General features: G+C 43.9%; 1 long non-coding RNA gene across 7 annotated transcripts in view; it reads right to left on the bottom strand.

Annotated features, from left to right (window-relative positions):
• The window catches only part of LOC307185334, a 3,778,167-nt gene that overhangs the window by 3,353,202 nt on the left and 409,939 nt on the right, over positions 1-15,026 (bottom strand). Inside the window, exon 1 of one of the 7 annotated variants that reach the window (XR_013827993.1) lies at positions 1,214-1,287. The exons of 5 other annotated variants lie outside the window; for them this stretch is intronic. This is a non-coding gene — a long non-coding RNA (uncharacterized lncRNA). Of the gene's footprint in view, positions 1-1,213; positions 1,288-15,026 lie in introns of those variants that run through there. One more of the 7 variants, XR_013827994.1, reaches the window with a different exon arrangement.

The following is a 15,026-nucleotide window of genomic DNA, read 5'->3' as shown; positions in this document are numbered from 1 at the left end:
ACCTGACTAGTAAGTATCTTAAAACCTATGGATTGCTATGTCTCCGAAAGAGAATCAAGCGTGTGTACAGGGGCATAAACGCAGCAGTGATAGGATTGGAGAGGTTCGGTGAGCAAATGAAAACCCTTTGAAGTCATATTGCATGGTACCCATTACACGGGTCTCAACTCTCCAGGTTTAAGGTATTCTTCTTTCAGCTAAAACATGCATGTGGAACCCAGAGTATGATCAACCATGTGATCGGGAGACGTGTTCAAATATGTCTCAGTTTTCCTCCCCTGGTACTCGGGTGCAACATTCCAGACGCTTTACTAACACTCTCCCGACTTGGAGAGTCAGTCCCTTTAACCTCCTGTTTGGCCCAGTTTGCAATTTCTGCGGAAGATGAACAGGAGTAGCGAGAACCAATGCGAGACTAGTTGGAGGTGTCTGAACGGGCAAATTTAACTCTCATTTCCCACCAGGAAGAGGAAATAACCAAAGGCTCTGCGTGCCGTGCCGGAACAAGATTAGGGCCTGAAGCCATCCTGCGGTGTTGCGGCCCGCTCACAAGAAAGCGAGTTGAAGAAAGGAGCTCAGGGGCACTGTAATTCACAAACCTGCAGAGTTATAAATGACAGCTATCGTCCAAAAATAGACTGAAGTAAGGCTGCCAAGAGGACTTGAAAGCGGGGCAGAATTGCAGGAAACCGATTTCAGGAGGTAGACTGGAATTGCATTGAAAGCATAGGAAAAGAGGCAGAACGTCCACAATGATGCACTTGGCCAAAAAGGGCGTATGCGTTTTTTCCTGAATATATTCAGGAAAAAACGCATACGCCCTTTTTGGCCAACCAAGCAAGCTTGAAAAGGAAATCTGCACTACAATGAAGTCTCACTTCCCCCCGGTCAAAAGGGCCATCAGAAAAAAGTGTAAAATCCAGAAAGACAGGACAGGCCATGGAGAACTGGGAGCCTTGTTATGCTGATGGGCGGGATGTAAATTGCCAACAACCACTCGGGAGAATTGTATGGTGTTTCCTGAAACATCTAAAAAACAAAGCAACAGAACCTAGGGCCCTTCCACTTATGGTCCTATAGCTTAGGGAAATTAAAATCAGAAAGACACAGCCACCCCAAAGTTTGGGACGCCTCTGTTTACAAGAACCTCGTTTACAGTACAAGTTCAACATCGCAGAAAGTGAAAAATGGATAAAGAAGTTTTGGTATTTACTTACAAAGCAATATCACTCAGCAATGAAATCTGTGTCATCAGACCCTTAGCAGCACAATGAGTGGATTCAGGTATGATGATTCTAACTGAAATAAGTCACACAGAAAAAGAAACATCATAAGATATCAGTAATACACGGAATGGAAACTTGGCTACACAGGAACTGAATTACAGAACAGAACAGGGTCTCAAATTTAGAAAACCAACTTATGCTTGCTTAAGGGTAAAGGTGAGTTGGGATGCTGCATAAAACCAGAGATTGAAATGAGCACAGATAAAGTTCCTTAAGTCAAATATGGAATAGACAAGAGCTACTCCTTGCTCAACGAAATGGACTCAACACCACATATTAAACGCCTAAGAATGTACCTGACTAGTAAGTATCTTAAAACCTATGGATTGCTATGTCTCCAAAAGAGAATCAAGCATGTGTACAGGGGCATAAACGCAGCAGTGATAGGATTGGAGAGGTTCGGTGAGCAAATGAAGACCCTTTGAAGTCATATTGCATGGTACCCATTCCACGGGTTTCAACTACCCAGGTTTAAGGTATTCTTCCTTCAGCTAAAACATGCATGTGGAACCTAGAGTATGATCAACCATGTGATCGGGAGACGTGTTCAAATATGTCTCAGTTTTCCTCCCCTGGTACTCGGGTGCAACATTCCAGACGCTTTACTAACACTCTCCCGACTTGGAGAGTCAGTCCCTTTAACCTCCTGTTTGGCCCAGTTTGCAATTTCTGCGGAAGATGAACAGGAATAGCGAGAACCAATGAGAGGCTAGCTGGAGGTGTCTGGACGGGCAAATTTAACTCTCATTTCCCACCAGGAAGAGGAATTAACCAAAGGCTCAGCGTGCCGTGCCGGAACCAGATTAGGGCCTTAAGCCATCATGCGGTGTTGCGGCCAGCTCAAAAGAAAGCGAGTTGAAGAAAGGAGCTCAGGGGCACTGTAATTCACAAACCTGCAGAGTTATAAATGACAGCTATCGTCCAAAAATAGACTGAAGTAAGGCTGCCAAGAGGACTTGAAAGCGGGGCAGAATTGCAGGAAACCGATTTCAGGAGGTAGACTGGAATTGCATTGAAAGCATAGGAAAAGAGGCAGAACGTCCACAATGATGCACTTGGCCAAAAAGGGCGTATGCGTTTTTTCCTGAATATATTCAGGAAAAAACGCATACGCCCTTTTTGGCCAACCAAGCAAGCTTGCAAAGGAAATCTGCACTACAATGAAGTCTCACTTCCCCCCGGTCAAAAGGGCCATCTGAAAAAAGTGTAAAATCCAGAAAGGCAGGACAGGCCATGGAGAACTGGGAGCCTTGTTATGCTGATGGGCGGGATGTAAATTGCCAACAGACACTCAGGAGAAGTGTATGGTGTTTCCTGAAACATCTAAAAAACAAAGCAACAGAGCCTAGGGCACTTCCACTTACGGTCCTATAGCTTAGGGAAATTAAAATCAAAAAGACACAGCCACCCCAAAGTTTGGGACGCCTCCGTTTACAAGAACCTCGTTTACCGTACAAGTTCAATATCACAGAAAGTGAAAAATGGATAAAGAACTTGTGGTACTTACGTACAATGCAGTATCACTCAGCAATGAAATCTATGTCATCAGGCCCGTAGCAGCATAATGAGTGGATTCAGGTACGATGATTCTAACTGAAATAAGTCACACAGAAAAAGAAACATCATAAGATATCACTAATACACGGAATGTAAACTTGGTTACACAGGAACTGCATTCCAAAACAGAACAGGGTCTCAAATTTAGAAAACCAACTTATGCTTGCTTAAGGGGAAAGGTGAGTTGGGGTGCTGCATAAAACCAGAGATTGAAATGAGCACAGATAAATTTCCTTAAGCCAAATATGGAATAGACAAGAGCTACTCCTTGCTCAACGAAATGGACTCAAAACCCCATATAAAACGCTTAAGAATGTACCTGACTAGTAAGTATCTTAAAACCTAGGGATTGCTATGTCTCCGAAAGAGAATCAAGCATGTGTACAGGGGCATAAACGCATCAGTGATAGGATTGGAGAGGTTCGGTGAGCAAATGAAGACCCTTTGAAGTCATATTGCATGGTACCCATTCCACGGGTTTCAACTACCCAGGTTTTAGGTATTCTTCCTTCAGCTAAAACATGCATGTGGAACCCAGAGTATGATCAACCATGTGATCGGGAGACGTGTTCAAATATGTCTCAGTTTTCCTCCCCTGGTACTCGGGTGCAACATTCCAGACGCTTTACTAACACTCTCCCCACTTGGAGAGTCAGTGCCTTTAACCTCCTGTTTGGCCCAGTTTGCAATTTCTGCGGAACATGTACAGGAATAGGGAGAACCAATGAGAGACAAGCGGGAGGTGTTTGGACGGGCAAATTTAACTCTAATTTCCCATCAGGATGAGGAATTAACCAAAGGCTCAGCGTGCCGTGCCAGAACCAGATTATGGCCTGAAGCCATCCTGCGGTGTTGCGGCCAGCTCACAAGAAAGCGAGTTGAAGAAAGGAGCTCAGGGGCACTGTAATTCACAAACCTGCAGAGTTATAAATGACAGCTATCGTCCAAAAATAGACTGAAGTAAGGCTGCCAAGAGGACTTGAAAGCGGGGCAGAATTGCAGGAAACCGATTTCAGGAGGTAGACTGGAATTGCATTGAAAGCATAGGAAAAGAGGCAGAACGTCCACAATGATGCACTTGGCCAAAAAGGGCGTATGCGTTTTTTCCTGAATATATTCAGGAAAAAACGCATACGCCCTTTTTGGCCAACCAAGCAAGCTTGCAAAGGAAATCTGCACTACAATGAAGTCTCACTTCCCCCCGGTCAAAAGGGCCATCTGAAAAAAGTGTAAAATCCAGAAAGGCAGGACAGGCCATGGAGAACTGGGAGCCTAGTTATGCTGATGGGCGGGATGTAAATTGCCAACAGACACTCGGGAGAAGTGTATGGTGTTTCCTGAAAAATCTAAAAAACAAAGCAACAGAGCCTAGGGCACTTCCACTTATGGTCCTATAGCTTAGGGAAATTAAAATCAAAAAGACACAGCCACCACAAAGTTTGGAACGGCTCTGTTTACAAGAACCTCGTTTACAGTACAAGTTCAACATCGCAGAAAGTGAAAAATGGATAAAGAAGTTGTGGTATTCACTTACAAAGCAATATCACTCAGCAATGAAATCTATGTCATCAGGCCCTTAGCAGCACAATGAGTGGATTCAGGTATGATGATTCTAACTGAAATAAGTCACACAGAAAAAGAAACATCATAAGATATCAGTAATACACGGAATGGAAACTTGGCTACACAGGAACTGAATTACAGAAGAGAACAGGGTCTCAAATTTAGAAAACCAACTTTTGCTTGCTTAAGGGTAAAGGTGAGTTGGGGTGCTGCATAAAACCAGAGATTGAAATGAGCACAGATAAATTTCCTTAAGCCAAATATGGAATAGACAAGAGCTACTCCTTGCTCAACGAAATGGACTCAACACCGCATATTAAATGCCTAAGAATGTACCTGACTAGTAAGTATCTTAAAACCTATGGATTGCTATGTCTCCGAAAGAGAATCAAGCATGTGTACAGGGGCATAAACGCAGCAGTGATAGGATTGGAGAGGTTCGGTGAGCAAATGAAGACCCTTTGAAGTCATATTGCATGGTACCCATTCCACGGGTCTCAACTCTCCAGGTTTAAGGTATTCGTCCTTCAGCTAAAACATGCATGTGGAACCCAGAGTATGATCAACCATGTGAACGGGAGACGTGTTCAAATATGTCTCAGTTTTCCTCCCCTGGTACTCGGGTGCAACATTCCAGACGCTTTACTAACACTCTCCCGACTTGGAGAGTCAGTCCCTTTAACCTCCTGTTTGGCCCAGTTTGCAATTTCTGCGGAAGATGAACAGGAATAGCGAGAACCAATGAGAGGCTAGCTGGAGGTGTCTGGACGGGCAAATTTAACTCTCATTTCCCACCAGGAAGAGGAATTAACCAAAGGCTCTGCGTGCCGTGCCGGAACCAGATTAGGGCCTTAAGCCATCATGCGGTGTTGCGGCCAGCTCAAAAGAAAGCGAGTTGAAGAAAGGAGCTCAGGGGCACTGTAATTCACAAACCTGCAGAGTTATAAATGACAGCTATCGTCCAAAAATAGACTGAAGTAAGGCTGCCAAGAGGACTTGAAAGCGGGGCAGAATTGCAGGAAACCGATTTCAGGAGGTAGACTGGAATTGCATTGAAAGCATAGGAAAAGAGGCAGAACGTCCACAATGATGCACTTGGCCAAAAAGGGCGTATGCGTTTTTTCCTGAATATATTCAGGAAAAAACGCATACGCACTTTTTGGCCAACCAAGCAAGCTTGCAAAGGAAATCTGCACTACAATGAAGTCTCACTTCCCCCCGGTCAAAAGGGCCATCTGAAAAAAGTGTAAAATCCAGAAAGGCAGGACAGGCCATGGAGAACTGGGAGCCTTGTTATGCTGATGGGCGGGATGTAAATTGCCAACAGACACTCAGGAGAAGTGTATGGTGTTTCCTGAAACATCTAAAAAACAAAGCAACAGAGCCTAGGGCACTTCCACTTACGGTCCTATAGCTTAGGGAAATTAAAATCAAAAAGACACAGCCACCCCAAAGTTTGGGACGCCTCCGTTTACAAGAACCTCGTTTACCGTACAAGTTCAATATCACAGAAAGTGAAAAATGGATAAAGAACTTGTGGTACTTACGTACAATGCAGTATCACTCAGCAATGAAATCTATGTCATCAGGCCCGTAGCAGCAAAATGAGTGGATTCAGGTACGATGATTCTAACTGAAATAAGTCACACAGAAAAAGAAACATCATAAGATATCACTAATACACGGAATGTAAACTTGGCTACACAGGAACTGCATTCCAAAACAGAACAGGGTCTCAAATTTAGAAAACCAACTTATGCTTGCTTAAGGGGAAAGGTGAGTTGGGGTGCTGCATAAAACCAGAGATTGAAATGAGCACAGATAAATTTCCTTAAGCCAAATATGGAATAGACAAGAGCTACTCCTTGCTCAACGAAATGGACTCAAAACCCCATATAAAACGCCCAAGAATGTACCTGACTAGTAAGTATCTTAAAACCTAGGGATTGCTATGTCTCCGAAAGAGAATCAAGCATGTGTACAGGGGCATAAACGCATCAGTGATAGGATTGGAGAGGTTCGGTGAGCAAATGAAGACCCTTTGAAGTCATATTGCATGGTACCCATTCCACGGGTTTCAACTACCCAGGTTTTAGGTATTCTTCCTTCAGCTAAAACATGCATGTGGAACCCAGAGTATGATCAACCATGTGATCGGGAGACGTGTTCAAATATGTCTCAGTTTTCCTCCCCTGGTACTCGGGTGCAACATTCCAGACGCTTTACTAACACTCTCCCCACTTGGAGAGTCAGTCCCTTTAACCTCCTGTATGGCCCAGTTTGCAATTTCTGCGGAAGATGAACAGGAATAGCGAGAACCAATGAGAGACTAGCTGGAGGTGTCTGGACGGGCAAATTTAACTCTCATTTCCCACCAGGAAGAGGAATTAACCAAAGGCTCAGCATGCCGTGCCAGAACCACATTAGGACCTGAAGCCATCCTGCGGTGTTGCGGCCCGTTCACAAGAAAGCGAGTTGAAGAAAGGAGCTCAGGGGCACTGTAATTCACAAACCTGCAGAGTTACAAATGACAGCTATCGTCCAAAAATAGACTGAAGTAAGGCTGCCAAGAGGACTTGAAAGCGGGGCAGAATTGCAGGAAACCGATTTCAGGAGGTAGACTGGAATTGCATTGAAAGCATAGGAAAAGAGGCAGAACGTCCACAATGATGCACTTGGCCAAAAAGGGCGTATGCGTTTTTTCCTGAATATATTCAGGAAAAAACGCATACGCCCTTTTTGGCCAACCAAGCAAGCTTGCAAAGGAAATCTGCACTACAATGAAGTCTCACTTCCCCCCGGTCAAAAGGGCCATCTGAAAAAAGTGTAAAATCCAGAAAGACAGGACAGGCCATGGAGAACTGGGAGCCTTGTTATGCTGATGGGCGGGATGTAAATTGCCAACAACCACTCGGGAGAAGTGTATGGTGTTTCCTGAAACATCTAAAAAACAAAGCAACAGAACCTAGGGCACTTCCACTTATGGTCCTATAGCTTAGGGAATTTAAAATCAAAAAGACACAGCCACCCCAAAGTTTGGAATGGCTCTGTTTACAAGAACCTCGTTTACAGTACAAGTTCAACTTCGCAGAAAGTGAAAAATGGATAAAGAAGTTGTGGTATTTACTTACAAAGCAATATCACTCAGCAATGAAATCTGTGTCATCAGGCCCTTAGCAGCACAATGAGTGGATTCAGGTATGATGATTCTAACTGAAATAAGTCACACAGAAAAAGAAACATCATAAGATATCAGTAATACACGGAATGGAAACTTGGCTACACAGGAACTGAATTACAGAACAGAACAGGGTCTCAAATTTAGAAAACCAACTTATGCTTGCTTAAGGGGAAAGGTGAGTTGGGGTGCTGCATAAAACCAGAGATTGAAATGAGCACAGATAAAGTTCCTTAAGCCAAATATGGAATAGACAAGAGCTACTCCTTGCTCAACGAAATGGACTCAACACCGCATATTAAACGCCTAAGAATGTACCTGACTAGTAAGTATCTTAAAACCTATGGATTGCTATGTCTCCGAAAGAGAATCAAGCATGTGTACAGGGGCATAAACGCAGCAGTGATAGGATTGGAGATGTTCGGTGAGCAAATGAAGACCCTTTGAAGTCATATTGCATGGTACCCATTCCACGGGTTTCAACTACCCAGGTTTAAGGTATTCTTCCTTCAGCTAAAACATGCATGTGGAACCCAGAGTATGATCAACCATGTGATCGGGAGATGTGTTCAAATATGTCTCAGTTTTCGTACCCTGGTACTCGGGTGCAACATTCCAGACGCTTTACTAACACTCTCCCGACTTGGAGAGTCAGTCCCTTTAACCTCCTGTTTGGCCCAGTTTGCAATTTCTGCGGAAGATGAAAAGGAATAGCGAGAACCAATGAGAGGCTAGCTGGAGGTGTCTGGACGGGCAAATTTAACTCTCATTTCCCACCAGGAAGAGGAATTAACCAAAGGCTCAGTGTGCCGTGCCGGAACCAGATTAGGGCCTGAAGCCATCCTGCGGTGTTGCGGCCAGCTCAAAAGAAAACGAGTTGAAGAAAGGAGCTCAGGGGCACTGTAATTCACAAACCTGCAGATTTATAAATGACAGCTATCGTCCAAAAATAGACTGAAGTAAGGCTGCCAAGAGGACTTGAAAGCGGGGCAGAATTGCAGGAAACCGATTTCAGGAGGTAGACTGGAATTGCATTGAAAGCATAGGAAAAGAGGCAGAACGTCCACAATGATGCACTTGGCCAAAAAGGGCGTATGCGTTTTTTCCTGAATATATTCAGGAAAAAACGCATACGCCCTTTTTGGCCAACCAAGCAAGCTTGCAAAGGAAATCTGCACTACAATGAAATGTCACTTCCCCCCGGTCAAAAGGGCCATCTGAAAAAAGTGTAAAATCCAGAAAGACAGGACAGGCCATGGAGAACTGGGAGCCTTGTTATGCTGATGGGCGGGATGTAAATTGCCAACAACCACTCGGGAGAAGTGTATGGTGTTTCCTGAAACATCTAAAAAACAAAGCAACAGAACCTAGGGCACTTCCACTTATGGTCCTATAGCTTAGGGAAATTAAAATCAGAAAGACACAGCCACCCCAAAGTTTGGAACGGCTCTGTTTACAAGAACCTCGTTTACAGTACAAGTTCAACATCGCAGAAAGTGAAAAATGGATAAAGAAGTTGTGGTATTTACTTACAAAGCAATATCACTCAGCAATGAAATCTGTGTCATCAGACCCTTAGCAGCACAATGAGTGGATTCAGGTATGATGATTCTAACTGAAATAAGTCACACAGAAAAAGAAACATCAAAAGATATCAGTAATACACGGAATGTAAACTTGGCTACACAGGAACTGAATTACAGAACAGAACAGGGTCTCAAATTTAGAAAACCAACTTATGCTTGCTTAAGGGGAAAGGTGAGTTGGGGTGCTGCATAAAACCAGAGATTGAAATGAGCACAGATAAAGTTCCTTAAGCCAAATATGGAATAGACAAGAGCTACTCCTTGCTCAACGAAATGGACTCAACACCGCATATTAAACGCCTAAGAATGTACCTGACTAGTAAGTATCTTAAAACCTATGGATTGCTATGTCTCCGAAAGAGAATCAAGCATGTGTACAGGGGCATAAACGCAGCAGTGATAAGATTGGAGAGGTTCGTGAGCAAATGAAGACCCTTTGAAGTCATATTGCATGGTACCCATTCCACGGGTTTCAACTACCCAGGTTTAAGGTATTCTTCCTTCAGCTAAAACATGCATGTGCAACCTAGAGTATGATCAACCATGTGATCGGGAGACGTGTTCAAATATATCTCAGTTTTTGTACCCTGGTACTCGGGTGCAACTTTCCAGACGCTTTACTAACACTCTCCCTACTTGGAGAGTCAGTCCCTTTAACATCCTGTTTGGCCCAGTTTGCAATTTCTGCGGAAGATGAACAGGAATAGCGAGAACCAATGAGAGACTAGCTGGAGGTGTCTGGACGGGCAAATTTAACTCTCATTTCCCACCAGGAAGAGGAATTAACCAAAGGCTCAGCGTGCCGTGCCAGAACCACATTAGGACGTGAAGCCATCCTGCGGTGTTGCGGCCCGGTCACAAGAAAGCGAGTTGAAGAAAGGAGCTTAGGGGCACTGTAATTCACAAACCTGCAGAGTTATAAATGACAGCTATCGTCCAAAAATAGACGAAGTAAGGCTGCCAAGAGGACTTGAAAGCGGGGCAGAATTGCAGGAAACCGATTTCAGGAGGTAGACTGGAATTGCATTGAAAGCATAGGAAAAGAGGCAGAACGTCCACAATGATGCACTTGGCCAAAAAGGGCGTATGCGTTTTTTCCTGAATATATTCAGGAAAAAACGCATACGCCCTTTTTGGCCAACCAAGCAAGCTTGCAAAGGAAATCTGCACTACAATGAAGTCTCACTTCCCCCCGGTCAAAAGGGCCATCTGAAAAAAGTGTAAAATCCAGAAAGACAGGACAGGCCATGGAGAACTGGGAGCCTTGTTATGCTGATGGGCGGGATGTAAATTGCCAACAACCACTCGGGAGAAGTGTATGGTGTTTCCTGAAACATCTAAAAAACAAAGCAACAGAACTAGGGCACTTCCACTTATGGTCCTATAGCTTAGGGAAATTAAAATCAGAAAGACACAGCCACCCCAAAGTTTGGAATGGCTCTGTTTACAAGAACCTCGTTTACAGTACAAGTTCAACATCGCAGAAAGTGAAAAATGGATAAAGAAGTTGTGGTATTTACTTACAAAGCAATATCACTCAGCAATGAAATCTGTGTCATCAGACCCTTAGCAGCACAATGAGTGGATTCAGGTATGATGATTCTAACTGAAATAAGTCACACAGAAAAAGAAACATCAAAAGATATCAGTAATACACGGAATGTAAACTTGGCTACACAGGAACTGAATTACAGAACAGTACAGGGTCTCAAATTTAGAAAACCAACTTATGCTTGCTTAAGGGGAAAGGTGAGTTGGGGTGCTGCATAAAACCAGAGATTGAAATGAGCACAGATAAAGTTCCTTAAGCCAAATATGGAATAGACAAGAGCTACTCCTTGCTCAACGAAATGGACTCAACACCGCATATTAAACGCCTAAGAATGTACCTGACTAGTAAGTATCTTAAAACCTATGGATTGCTATGTCTCCGAAAGAGAATCAAGCATGTGTACAGGGGCATAAACGCAGCAGTGATAGGATTGGAGAGGTTCGTGAGCAAATGAAGACCCTTTGAAGTCATATTGCATGGTACCCATTCCACGGGTTTCAACTACCCAGGTTTAAGGTATTCTTCCTTCAGCTAAAACATGCATGTGCAACCTAGAGTATGATCAACCATGTGATCGGGAGACGTGTTCAAATATATCTCAGTTTTCGTACCCTGGTACTCGGGTGCAACTTTCCAGACGCTTTACTAACACTCTCCCCACTTGGAGAGTCAGTCCCTTTAACCTCCTGTTTGGCCCAGTTTGCAATTTCTGCGGAAGATGAACAGGAATAGCGAGAACCAATGCGAGACTAGCTGGAGGTGTCTGGACGGGCAAATTTAACTCTCATTTCCCACCAGGAAGAGGAATTAACCAAAGGCTCAGCATGCCATGCCAGAACCACATTAGGACCTGAAGCCATCCTGCGGTGTTGCGGCCCGGTCACAAGAAAGCGAGTTGAAGAAAGGAGCTTAGGGGCACTGTAATTCACAAACCTGCAGAGTTATAAATGACAGCTATCGTCCAAAAATAGACGAAGTAAGGCTGCCAAGAGGACTTGAAAACGGGGCAGAATTGCAGGAAACCGATTTCAGGAGGTAGACTGGAATTGCATTGAAAGCATAGGAAAAGAGGCAGAACGTCCACAATGATGCACTTGGCCAAAAAGGGCGTATGCGTTTTTTCCTGAATATATTCAGGAAAAAACGCATACGCCCTTTTTGGCCAACCAAGCAAGCTTGCAAAGGAAATCTGCACTACAATGAAGTGTCACTTCCCCCCGGTCAAAAGGGCCATCTGAAAAAAGTGTAAAATCCAGAAAGACAGGACAGGCCATGGAGAACTGGGAGCCTTGTTATGCTGATGGGCGGGATGTAAATTGCCAACAACCACTCGGGAGAAGTGTATGGTGTTTCCTGAAACATCTAAAAAACAAAGCAACAGAACCTAGGGCACTTCCACTTATGGTCCTATAGCTTAGGGAATTTAAAATCAAAAAGACACAGCCACCCCAAAGTTTGGAATGGCTCTGTTTACAAGAACCTCGTTTACAGTACAAGTTCAACTTCGCAGAAAGTGAAAAATGGATAAAGAAGTTGTGGTATTTACTTACAAAGCAATATCACTCAGCAATGAAATCTGTGTCATCAGGCCCTTAGCAGCACAATGAGTGGATTCAGGTATGATGATTCTAACTGAAATAAGTCACACAGAAAAAGAAACATCATAAGATATCAGTAATACACGGAATGGAAACTTGGCTACACAGGAACTGAATTACAGAACAGAACAGGGTCTCAAATTTAGAAAACCAACTTATGCTTGCTTAAGGGGAAAGGTGAGTTGGGGTGCTGCATAAAACCAGAGATTGAAATGAGCACAGATAAAGTTCCTTAAGCCAAATATGGAATAGACAAGAGCTACTCCTTGCTCAATGAAATGGACTCAACACCGCATATTAAACGCCTAAGAATGTACCTGACTAGTAAGTATCTTAAAACCTATGGATTGCTATGTCTCCGAAAGAGAATCAAGCATGTGTACAGGGGCATAAACGCAGCAGTGATAGGATTGGAGATGTTCGGTGAGCAAATGAAGACCCTTTGAAGTCATATTGCATGGTACCCATTCCACGGGTTTCAACTACCCAGGTTTAAGGTATTCTTCCTTCAGCTAAAACATGCATGTGGAACCCAGAGTATGATCAACCATGTGATCGGGAGATGTGTTCAAATATGTCTCAGTTTTCGTACCCTGGTACTCGGGTGCAACATTCCAGACGCTTTACTAACACTCTCCCGACTTGGAGAGTCAGTCCCTTTAACCTCCTGTTTGGCCCAGTTTGCAATTTCTGCGGAAGATGAACAGGAATAGCGAGAACCAATGAGAGGCTAGCTGGAGGTGTCTTGACGGGCAAATTTAACTCTCATTTCCCACCAGGAAGAGGAATTAACCAAAGGCTCAGTGTGCCGTGCCGGAACCAGATTAGGGCCTGAAGCCATCCTGCGGTGTTGCGGCCAGCTCAAAAGAAAACGAGTTGAAGAAAGGAGCTCAGGGGCACTGTAATTCACAAACCTGCAGATTTATAAATGACAGCTATCGTCCAAAAATAGACTGAAGTAAGGCTGCCAAGAGGACTTGAAAGCGGGGCAGAATTGCAGGAAACCGATTTCAGGAGGTAGACTGGAATTGCATTGAAAGCATAGGAAAAGAGGCAGAACGTCCACAATGATGCACTTGGCCAAAAAGGGCGTATGCGTTTTTTCCTGAATATATTCAGGAAAAAACGCATACGCCCTTTTTGGCCAACCAAGCAAGCTTGCAAAGGAAATCTGCACTACAATGAAGTCTCACTTCCCCCCGGTCAAAAGGGCCATCTGAAAAAAGTGTAAAATCCAGAAAGACAGGACAGGCCATGGAGAACTGGGAGCCTTGTTATGCTGATGGGCGGGATGTAAATTGCCAACAACCACTCGGGAGAAGTGTATGGTGTTTCCTGAAACATCTAAAAAACAAAGCAACAGAACCTAGGGCACTTCCACTTATGGTCCTATAGCTTAGGGAATTTAAAATCAAAAAGACACAGCCACCCCAAAGTTTGGAATGGCTCTGTTTACAAGAACCTCGTTTACAGTACAAGTTCAACTTCGCAGAAAGTGAAAAATGGATAAAGAAGTTGTGGTATTTACTTACAAAGCAATATCACTCAGCAATGAAATCTGTGTCATCAGGCCCTTAGCAGCACAATGAGTGGATTCAGGTATGATGATTCTAACTGAAATAAGTCACACAGAAAAAGAAACATCATAAGATATCAGTAATACACGGAATGGAAACTTGGCTACACAGGAACTGAATTACAGAACAGAACAGGGTCTCAAATTTAGAAAACCAACTTATGCTTGCTTAAGGGGAAAGGTGAGTTGGGGTGCTGCATAAAACCAGAGATTGAAATGAGCACAGATAAAGTTCCTTAAGCCAAATATGGAATAGACAAGAGCTACTCCTTGCTCAACGAAATGGACTCAACACCGCATATTAAACGCCTAAGAATGTACCTGACTAGTAAGTATCTTAAAACCTATGGATTGCTATGTCTCCGAAAGAGAATCAAGCATGTGTACAGGGGCATAAACGCAGCAGTGATAGGATTGGAGATGTTCGGTGAGCAAATGAGGACCCTTTGAAGTCATATTGCATGGTACCCATTCCACGGGTTTCAACTACCCAGGTTTAAGGTATTCTTCCTTCAGCTAAAACATGCATGTGGAACCCAGAGTATGATCAACCATGTGATCGGGAGATGTGTTCAAATATGTCTCAGTTTTCGTACCCTGGTACTCGGGTGCAACATTCCAGACGCTTTACTAACACTCTCCCGACTTGGAGAGTCAGTCCCTTTAACCTCCTGTTTGGCCCAGTTTGCAATTTCTGCGGAAGATGAAAAGGAATAGCGAGAACCAATGAGAGGCTAGCTGGAGGTGTCTGGACGGGCAAATTTAACTCTCATTTCCCACCAGGAAGAGGAATTAACCAAAGGCTCAGTGTGCCGTGCCGGAACCAGATTAGGGCCTGAAGCCATCCTGCGGTGTTGCGGCCAGCTCAAAAGAAAACGAGTTGAAGAAAGGAGCTCAGGGGCACTGTAATTCACAAACCTGCAGATTTATAAATGACAGCTATCGTCCAAAAATAGACTGAAGTAAGGCTGCCAAGAGGACTTGAAAGCGGGGCAGAATTGCAGGAAACCGATTTCAGGAGGTAGACTGGAATTGCATTGAAAGCATAGGAAAAGAGGCAGAACGTCCACAATGATGCACTTGGCCAAAAAGGGCGTATGCGTTTTTTCCTGAATATATTCAGGAAAAAA

This window comes from Stenella coeruleoalba (assembly GCF_951394435.1).
Source record: "Stenella coeruleoalba genome assembly, chromosome: 4".
Taxonomy (NCBI): Eukaryota; Metazoa; Chordata; class Mammalia; order Artiodactyla; family Delphinidae; genus Stenella; species Stenella coeruleoalba.
This window is presented reverse-complemented; position numbering and strand designations above follow the sequence as displayed.